Consider the following 10,220-nt stretch of genomic DNA (forward strand, 5'->3'; position numbering starts at 1 on the left):
TTGCTCTTCCAAATAAACTGAAGATTAGTCATTAAAGAAATGTCCTTTGAAGTTCAACAGGCCTGCTTTTAAATACCAAGTTTGTATCTTATGATTGGGATCTTTAGAATTGAATGATGCCTGAGTCTTAGTGTGTTTTATCTCTAAAATATATAGAATATCACATGCTATGCTATATTACGACATATATTATCTTGGGTAACTAAATACATGAAAAAAAAATGTGTGTGTGTGTGTGTGTGTGTGTGTGTGTGTTTACGTTCCTCTAGGTACATAAAATAACTCAATGAATGCTAATTTCTTCTTCTCTCTTGTATTGTTTCCAATCAATATAATTTGACTAGAAATGAGTTAGAAGCCTGCAATAATACTTTCAAGGATAAAACAAACCTGAAAATGTAGTCCCTTTTTTATGGATGGACAAACTGAGATAGGGAGAAATAAACACCATTGCCTAGAGTGACATGCTCTTCTTTCTATCATACTACCTGCTGTTGAATTAGATAAAATTTAAAAAGTGTTAGGAAAAAATGCATCCAAAAGTAAAAAAATAAAAAGTGTTAGGAAATGTAATAAATTGCTATGCTTTATATAGATACTATGGTATCCACCTGTGGAATTTAAAGAATTATTCACCTGTGAGTTTTATATTAAAAGAGCTCCTTAATCTTGCCCAGTCATACTGAAATTAGAGACACGGATGCTTCCAGCACTGTCGAGGATGGTGTCAACAAAGCAGTGTTCTTTCCTCCATGTAAAGCCAACTGGCTCTTGTATCAATAACTGTACAACTGCTCACCAAGGTAGACGTAGGTCTGAATTCCAGTTTAACCACCTCCCAAATCTAGGGCTCCAGGCAGTTTCACCATTTGTTAACTTTAGGATCCTTACTTTCACTTTTCTCTTCCATAAAATCAGGATGAGAATATTTCCTACATAGAACTTCCCTGTGTATTAAAATAATTAATGTTTCTAAAATCATTTAGTACAGTGTCTGACAACTAGTAAATACCCACTAATGATAATTATTATGATGAGCAAAAAAATCCATTGCCTCTCAGGATAATCATACAATAGATATATCTAGGTGTAAATATTAACACTCACATGTATAATATCATATATGTTGCATATACTAAACATTTTATTTTGGTGCCTCTATGGAAATGCCATTATAATTTAGTTATCACAAAGAATTTTACAGTTGCAAAATGTGAATGAGATATGATATTATATAATATAGACTTGAAGCTACAACTTTATGAACTAAATTTTCAAAAATGTTTACAATATTAGTGTAGCCTTTTAAAGCAACACATTACCTAGCAACATTTCTCTGACTTAATTACAATATAACCAAATTTCCAAATTTTATCAATTACCTAAAATTATCATTATAATCTCAATTATAAACACCATAGCTGCTCCTGCTGTGGAGTATAATATGGAATATAGAGAGTAAGGCATAGAGATTCAACGACATACTCAGTCTTGCTTTCTATACAAAGTAATTAGTTAGCTTGCTTTTTGCTCATTTTCATTTTCCTTGTGAAATTGAAGTGAATAATGTTGAGCTGTCCATCCTTCAGGGCAACAGAACACTGCTAACTTTTTGAAGAATAAATTAATAAATTAAAGACTGAAGTAATCATCCCTGAGCTGCTTCTCTTGCCCTCCAGAAAATTATCTGCTATGCTTGTGCTTCCAGGATCTTTGGAATTGTCAGCACCATTCAAAACATTTCTTATGATTTCACCACGGATGTCATTGCTTATTGTCTCTATTGCTTCTCACACTGCCCTTTCCGGGCCTGAATGAAATGACAAACTGGACTAATAATTTTGAATTAGGATCTGTAATAACTCTCAGCCCTGTGACAGGTGTGAGTTTCAAGATGCTTTTGTGCCTACTGAGTTATTGCTTTCTCAACCTCAACCTCCTGCATTCCTCCCATGGGAATCAGAAACTGTCTCAAGCCCTGATTTACACCCCCACTTTCTGACTACGATTGGACCTGACTTCTCAACTGCAATAATTACAACGGGGGTCTAAAAGAACCCAGAGTCCCCTTGGACCTTCTACCAACATCTGGCTAGAATCCTGCTTCAACCCAGAGGAACTTCCACACTCCCGGAACCACACAGTTCCATCTACCTGTCCCAGAGTAGCACTGCGGCAGGGAAACAGACCTGAATCTCCAGATATCAGTTCAAGCCTATATGGAGGACAAATTGGCTACATCAACTTGGATCCTGAATCAAATGCCTGCCATATCCTCACAGGCAAACCCTCCAGCTGACTGGGTTTTCCTACTCCTACAGGGCACTGCCTGTTCCTAACTTATTTCTCTCTTCCAGGCCGAATAATTTAGGACTCATCATGTCCCATGACCTGCCCTACTAAGTGTATTACAATAAATACCTTTGGCAACCTAATTCTCTCCTCTTTCTCTCTGGCATCTGTCATTCATACAATGCCAATGAAAAGTACCCTCAGACGTACCCAGTATTATTCTAGGATACTTTGGGCTCATTTCTAATGCCTCATCAGCAAAATAATTTGGGATTCTCTACAGTTCTAATTCTTAGTTAAAACAATAAAATCTATAATTTATGCTGTATACAGTCTGTGATACACTATATTAGTTTGCTCAGGCTGCCATAACAAAATATGAAGATTGGTGACATAAGCAACAGAAATGTACAATTGGACCCTGGAAGAACACAGAGGTTAGGGGGCACCGACCCCCTGCTCAGTCAAAAATCTGTGTATAACTTTTGACTCTCCACCAAAACTTAAGTTGTTCCTCAATATCTGCCAGGAATTGGTTCCAAGACCCCTAGCAGGTACCAAACTTCATAAACACTCAAGTCCCCTATAAAAATTGTATAGATCAATGCATACAGTTGGCCCTCTGCATCTGGGCCTCCCAACCATGGATTGAAAACAGTACAGGTATTTTATTGAGAAAAATCCTTATATAATTGGATCTGCACAGTTCAAACCTGTGTTGTTCAAGGATCAGCTGCATATTTTCACAGTTCTGTAGATAGAAGTCGAAGATTAAGGTGTCGGCAGGTTTGGTTCCTCCTAAGGCCTCTCTCCCTGGCTTGCAGATGGTTGCCTGCTTGTTGTGTCCTCATGGTCTTTTCTCTGCACACCCATACTGATGTCTCTCTGTGTCTAAATCTCCTCTTAGAAATAAGACATTTGCCTGTCCTGAGTGCTAAATGATCATGTTTAAAAAGTATTTCAAATTTTAAGAGGGGGGATTGCCAAGAAATTTTTTAACTACTTAATGACCAATTTTGTCCTCATAGGTTTTACAGCTAATTGTCAGGATTTTTTTCTATTCTAAATTAAGTAGTAGGTGGGAGTGCATGCAGGAGGCAACAGATCTCTCTCTCTCTCCTTCTTCCTTCCTCTCTAATATATATATAATTTAAATCTAATTTCTTAAATAGGTTGGACGATAGTATAAGTAAAGTAGTTACTGTACCTTGATAAATCTAAAGTTTCTAAATCATCTTTAACTGATGCTTCAGAAAGGAATATATTAGTCTATCTATGCATTAGCATGTTTTCTTTATACTGCAATCAGTTATAGTCCCTTCAATTTTTCAATAAACATTTCAAATCAACAGATGTTTTATGGTATGCTAGCCTGGAATATGGACAACCTAAAATGACTCCTGAAAGTAGTGTTTACTAATCCCTATTACTGGTATAAAATGAAAAAAAAACAAGATTCACTTTTTATTGATAAAATAAGTAGGAAGTGAATGCTATAAAGCGACCCATTTTTATTCTGTGGTTTTAGGGGTTGATTTTCCTCCCCACTGGCATTACCATTTTGCAATGCTAAAGGTTCTCTTCCCTGGATTTCATGATTTTGATTAGATAGGGTACTGGCTAGTCTTGGATGGGATAGAACTTTAGAATCCACACAGTGGAAGGTTCCCAGGATGCATCTGGCCCTGCTCATATACCTGTCACCACTGCTGGGCAGGGTGCCCACCTGGCACACAGCCCTCTGGGAACCACAAAGTGGGTGGGGAGGGGTGGTGGGGAAGGATGCCTCCTGCTGGCTTTTCTCTCAGACCACGTTCCTGAAGTTCCCAGCTCCTGCCTCTCTGGTGCCCATTGTTCCTTTTGTTTCAGCTCTCTGCTGGGCTCAGCTTCTCTTTTCTCCATCCTCATGCTGCAATGGATTTCATAACAGAACTTTGCATCCTTGTGGGAGTATAACGTAGAACAAATTTCTTGAACAGGATTTGCAGGGACTGTTCAATACTTATTTAATGAGTGAAAAGCAAAGGTGGATCACTAAGAAAACGCTTTGCTTTTTTTTTCACTGTGGAAAGAGCACGGGTTTCTATCCTATTCTAAATTGTGTTCAGAGCATTTGTGGCCATAGAAAAGGCCAGTAAAGTGCATTTGTGGCTGTGGGAGGGGCGAGAAGCACAGAGGAGCTCAGAGAGAATGAAAAGAACAAATAGAGAAAAGAGGGAGAGAGAAAACTGAGTTTGTCAGGCAAATGAGAGGAACAGTTGGTAGGGAGGGAAAGATGTAAAAACTCTGCCCAAGCACAGACATTCACCTCCAAAATTAAAATTGTCTGCTGATTGTAGCTGAAAATCCACAGCATGTTTTTTTCTTTTCTTATTTTCCTATCATAGTTTTCTCAGGCTAACATAATTACCTTTTGAGGTTTCATCAGCATACGGCAAAATTATAGCTTCTCCATTTGAAAAATGCTGTATTTCCAGAAGGGAGCTGAAGCGTCTTTAAAACACACACACACACACAAAAAAAACCCCACACATAACAGGTGGTTAGCTGTTAACAATTAACTTTATACCTTAAGAGTGACATAATTAGCCCATGTATGTTACATTCCCATTGCTGGGTGTCCTATCACTGATTTTTTAATATCAGACTTTATTTAATAATAAACTAGTTATGTGAAATTTATTCACAATCCTAGCACTTCTCAAATCCACCCAAGGTTCTCTTTCACAGAACAGCCATCTGTTTTCTCACTAGCTTTTGCCCCGCAGCAGGAGACAGTCATGAGGATAGACATTGAAGAAAAGGGAAAAAATATCAAAGCAGATATGCTGTGTCTTTCTCAAAACTAGTTTATTTTTTTAATTTCATGTTCACATAAGGAACTGAAAATCTGCAGACTAGTTGAGTGAAGTAGGAGCTTCTGTCTCAATGACAATGGTGGGAGGCATTATGGCGTCAGGGGAACAGGGGTCCTTAGATTGTAGATTCAGAAGTTTAACTGTATCAACTCAATGGGGGAGACCAGGCTTGGCAAGGGGAGAAAATGTAACCAAATTCTGAATAGGCTGCTTTATAAACCTGACACCAATTGGTTGTTACTTTTGAATCAAAAAAATAGTTTTCTCCAGAATGAAGGCCATTTTCACAAAATAACTGCATACCAAAATGCAACTGCGTGAGCATGCACTCTGAGCAAATGGGATAAACATGACATAAAACAATCGCGCCTGCTCACAAAGCTAGCCTGTCAGGCAGATAGTCAACTCTGCCTTTGCAGTGTGTAAAGGCTTGAGTAAACAGATGGGCAAGGCCATTTCCCAGTAAAACTTCATATACAAAAGAGGCAGCAGGCAGGATTTGGCTAGGGCCTACCCTACAAGTCATGGGCACAATTATATATGAGATTAATCATAACTCCCTGAGGTCAGTGTTACCGATTTTATGGGTGAAGAAACTGAGGCTCAAAGAAATGCATTGACTTCTAGAAATGACATATGTAAATAATGCTAATGAATTCTCCAGACTAGGGCTTCCTCTTTCAAGTAGGATTCTGTGACATTAAAGTTGGGTAATCAAAGTAATTTCATTGGGGCAATCAAGAAATTTTATTAGCTTTCCTTTTCTTTTTTGTTAATCTTCACCCAAGGATATTTTTTCATTGACTTTCATTTAAAGGAGTGGAAGGGAGAGGAAGAGATGGAGAGAAACATCAATGTGAGAGAGACACATTGATTGGTTGCCTCCTGAATGTACCCTGACCAGGGCTGGGAAACCTGCAACCAAGGCATGTGTCCCTTGACCGGAATCGAACCTGGGACTCTTCAGTCCATGGGCTGATGCTTATACACTGATCCAAAATGGCTGCGGTCTTATTAAATCCAAAATAATCCACTCTCCAAGTAATTTGTATCAGTTGAAATGATTATCAGTTTCCCCTAAGAGAAAAATAACATTTTAATTCTCAAACTCCTTTTTTTTCCCCAAATTCTATGAGTTCATACTAAGAGCAGGGTTTGAATGTTTACTCACAGTATGATTCAGCTGCACAAAGAAAAGAGCCGCTTAATTCTTTAAAACTGCAGTTATCATTTTCACAACCTCTAACCATGCTGGATAGGAAGTTGTGTTTTTTCCAACTGGCCAGTTTTAATGTTTCTTTCTCTTCTGGTTTAAACAAGCCTTATTCAGTCTTTTCAACGTTAAACTCCCTATTAGGGCTTTTTAAAATGTGCCTCTTAATGTAATTTAGTTTTTAAGATAAATGCTCAGTCTTTCAGATTTTCTCCATACTCCCCTCAAGTGTATATGGGTGTGTGAGGGGGACTGACCTTGTCCTCACGGAAGTGGGTGACACATGAGAAATGAAGAGATTCATTCCTCAGATCTGCAAGCTGTCACCTGGCTCTCCATGGCCTTTTGTGCAAAATATGTAAAGTGGTCTGCTCCCCAGATTGGTGATTGCTGATGGACAAATGGCTGCAACAGGCTCTGGGGGTTACATGCTAGTACAGAACGCACAGTACCACCATTTTTACCCAGTTTCAAAGTCCTTACCTATAGTGGTCACTTCATCTTGTTCCAGACCTCTGCTACACACCAGCAATTTCAACATCTCTTCATCACTTTTAAAGCTTGGCTACAAGTCTATTATCTTCTGTAAACTTCTATTTGTAGTATCAGAAGCCAAGTGTTAATTTCCTTTTTTTTACTTTCCTTTTTAGCATTTTTAATCCCTCCCTGAGGTAGATATAGTGCTAAAACTTCCTAAGAAATTAAATGTGGATACGCCATACACACATAATCACACACATACATAAATCTAAAATATATAAATTCCATTGTGCACTCTGATATCTATACTAATGATAGACAAATATGTAAATTGACCATCCTTCCGTGATGCCTAAGCCAATCATGAGTGAGTATGCAAATTAACCTGACAAAGATAGTGGGCCTGTGGGCAATGTGCATGCACACAGACACCAAGCGGCCAGGGTCCCAGAGACGCCACTGGAGTATCTGGTCCTGTCAGCCCGGCCTGGGGGCAGATGAAGTTCCCAGTCTTTTTGGTTTCTGCAGCCCCTGGACCAGAAGCAGAAACGAAGAGCGCAGGGAGCACCAGGAATTCTGGGAATCATAGTTCTGGTGGCAGACACATTGTGCAATCTCCTAGACCAGGGGTGGGCAACCTTTTTGTGAGTGCATGCCAAAACCAGCAAAATCTCTGACTCAAAATTCTTCTGCATGCCAACCCTAATTTTTTGAGAACATGTTATGCCTACTTGATATCACTTAAGGTGTACGTATGTGAAGAACCTTGAAGAAATAATAAAATTCATTTGAGCGACAAAATCACAGTATAGGATGCTCTAATCACTTTTTTCCAATGTTTTCCAAGTCAACTCTAAGGTCAATAAATTTCTGCTTCCAAATTGAGCTACTCTGAAATTCAATCAACTGCATTTCAAAGTCAGCCATGTCCATGGTCTTTTTTAATATAAATATATATTTTTTTATTGTTTATGATATTACATATGTGTCCTTATCCCCACATTACCCCCTTCCCCCTGCCATGTCTATGGTCTTTAAGATAACTTGTTATGTAAAATTATTTATTTATCTAAGATGCACCTGCATTGAATTTATTTAAAAAATAAAAAAGCCGATATTAAGAAAAAAATTGTAAATGGAAGATTATAAGAGAGGGTTTCCTATGCCAGCAAAAGTTACTGGCGTGCCATGTTGGGCACATGTGCCAGGGGCTGCCCACCACTTTCCTAGACACTAGAGCAAAGTGAGCCTGGAGCAAGTTACTGTTGTGGGCGGGGATAGAGGGAAAGCAAAGGTGAGAGACATAAGTAAAGTCAGAGTGTCGAGGAAAAATTAAAAGGAAGATATCCTGCAACTTCTAGGAAATCTCCACCAAGGGAGGAAAGAAAAAAAAAAAAAAGACCTCTATTATTCTGTGAGCACCAAATCAAACTGGGTTGGGGTCTCAGACAATTCACTCAAATGATTGCAAAGACAGACAGAAACTCTTAGATTGGAGAGGGTGTAGGTTGGGCTGAGGGACCCTTCCCCACACCCACCCCCATGCACAAATTTTGTGCACTGGGCCCCTAGTATTTTAATGATGTTGATATATTTTATTATATTAAACTTCCATATTCCTAAAAAATAATTTTATTATTTTATATTTTAAATTGTGTGCTTTCTGATGATCCAAAGAAATAAATCGGTGAGACATTTTCAAATGAAAAGTTGTACTGCAGAGAGATAAATCCTTTCACAATCCATGGATTCTTTTAACAGCAATAATAGAGAACTGCACATTTTCACTTCTTGAATAGATTGTATTTGGTTCCTAGTCCTCACTCCATAGACTTTTGGGAAAAGATAAAGGGGAAGGGCATGTCTACAAACTATTATATAAGATAGCGAAGGTAGCATAATAAATTCATTTGGAATCCTTTCATTCCTGAAACCTAGATTAGAGTTCAAGCCACTGAATCGATATAGTATTTCTATAAACCTAAAAAGTCAAAAATTCTGATCTCTGAGTGATGAGGTAATTTTATCTCAACTTTCTAGAGTCAAGACTGAAATAATTTCCTCCTATACTCACCTTCTCTGATCCATTCTGTCATTTGACTATTTTCTATGCAGACAGTACATTTTGTAAATTTAATTTTTCAAAGCTCTTTCCTGAAAGCAGGTTAACCTATCTGCTAATACTGTATTAAATCAATAAATCAAGTACAATCCCACGTATAGATGAGGAATCACACACATGTTTTAGGATATATACAGTGTGCTACAAAGTACTGAAATTATAATTCAGTTTCCTTAATTTTAGACCAGTTCACTGCCATTATTTCAAAATCATTCATTTTCTTACATTTGTTTTACAATTTTTTGGTTCACCACATAAAGAATTATTTATTCTGCTCTCATCTTTCTCTTTCCAAGTTCAATTTCAAATACTAATTTAAGGAATAGAACCACCACTTTATGGGCTAAGCATTTTATAATTTTACTTTGATGTTTTATTTAGGGAGTCATGTGACTGTGTTTTATTCAAATCCGTTATGAATCATGTGGTAATGAGGTGTTTGCCCTAGTTACATTCCTAATTTAATTTTTCTCTCTAGCTTCTTTTTTCTGATCCTTTGATCATTTTTGTGATATTTTAGCCTTTCCAACATTCCTATTCATTAGATGAACTCAACAGTCTCATAATTTTTTTGAATATTGCTTCATATTTTGTCTAAATGTGCTGACTAATGCCTGATTTTATTTTTCCTTTGTTACTCTTTCTCTGCTTGTTTTTTATGGTTTTATTAGACTGTCCATTAATTTCCATATTAAACTTTATAATGAACTCTCATCTCATGTCATGTTTACTCTTGAGTTTATAACACACTCCATCTTGAAAATATAACCAACTATTTTTACTAATAAGTTCTGGAAACAAGAGATAAGACATCAACATTACATCTAACGTTACATCACCATTACATAAGACATTAACATTACATATTAACAATAAAGTTGTTTCTGGCTTAATTCAAAGTATGGTATTTGGAGAAAAAATGTCCCAATACAAAATTGTTGGATCTTTGTATTAGTGTCATTTCAAATATCCTGTTTTAAGACAATTAAGTGTCCCCTGGTCATGGGGTCAATAAAAATATGTTGTTAGTGTTACTTACTGGTAGCTAGACTGTCTCATTAAAACTCCATGAAGAACATTGATTTCTTGGGAGAAAATACAGTTACACAGGAAAAAAGTTCCACTTTCTGAAGAATCTTAAACACTTTTAGACACCACCACCTCCCCCACTTAAGGATTTGCTAAAAACACCTGGACCATCCCTAACTCCATTCTGTATTCCTTTTCAAGGAGAATGATTTAATAGGTGAGGTAA

Source organism: Myotis davidii, unplaced genomic scaffold, assembly GCF_000327345.1.
Source record: "Myotis davidii unplaced genomic scaffold, ASM32734v1 scaffold507, whole genome shotgun sequence".
In the NCBI taxonomy this organism is placed as follows: Eukaryota; Metazoa; Chordata; class Mammalia; order Chiroptera; family Vespertilionidae; genus Myotis; species Myotis davidii.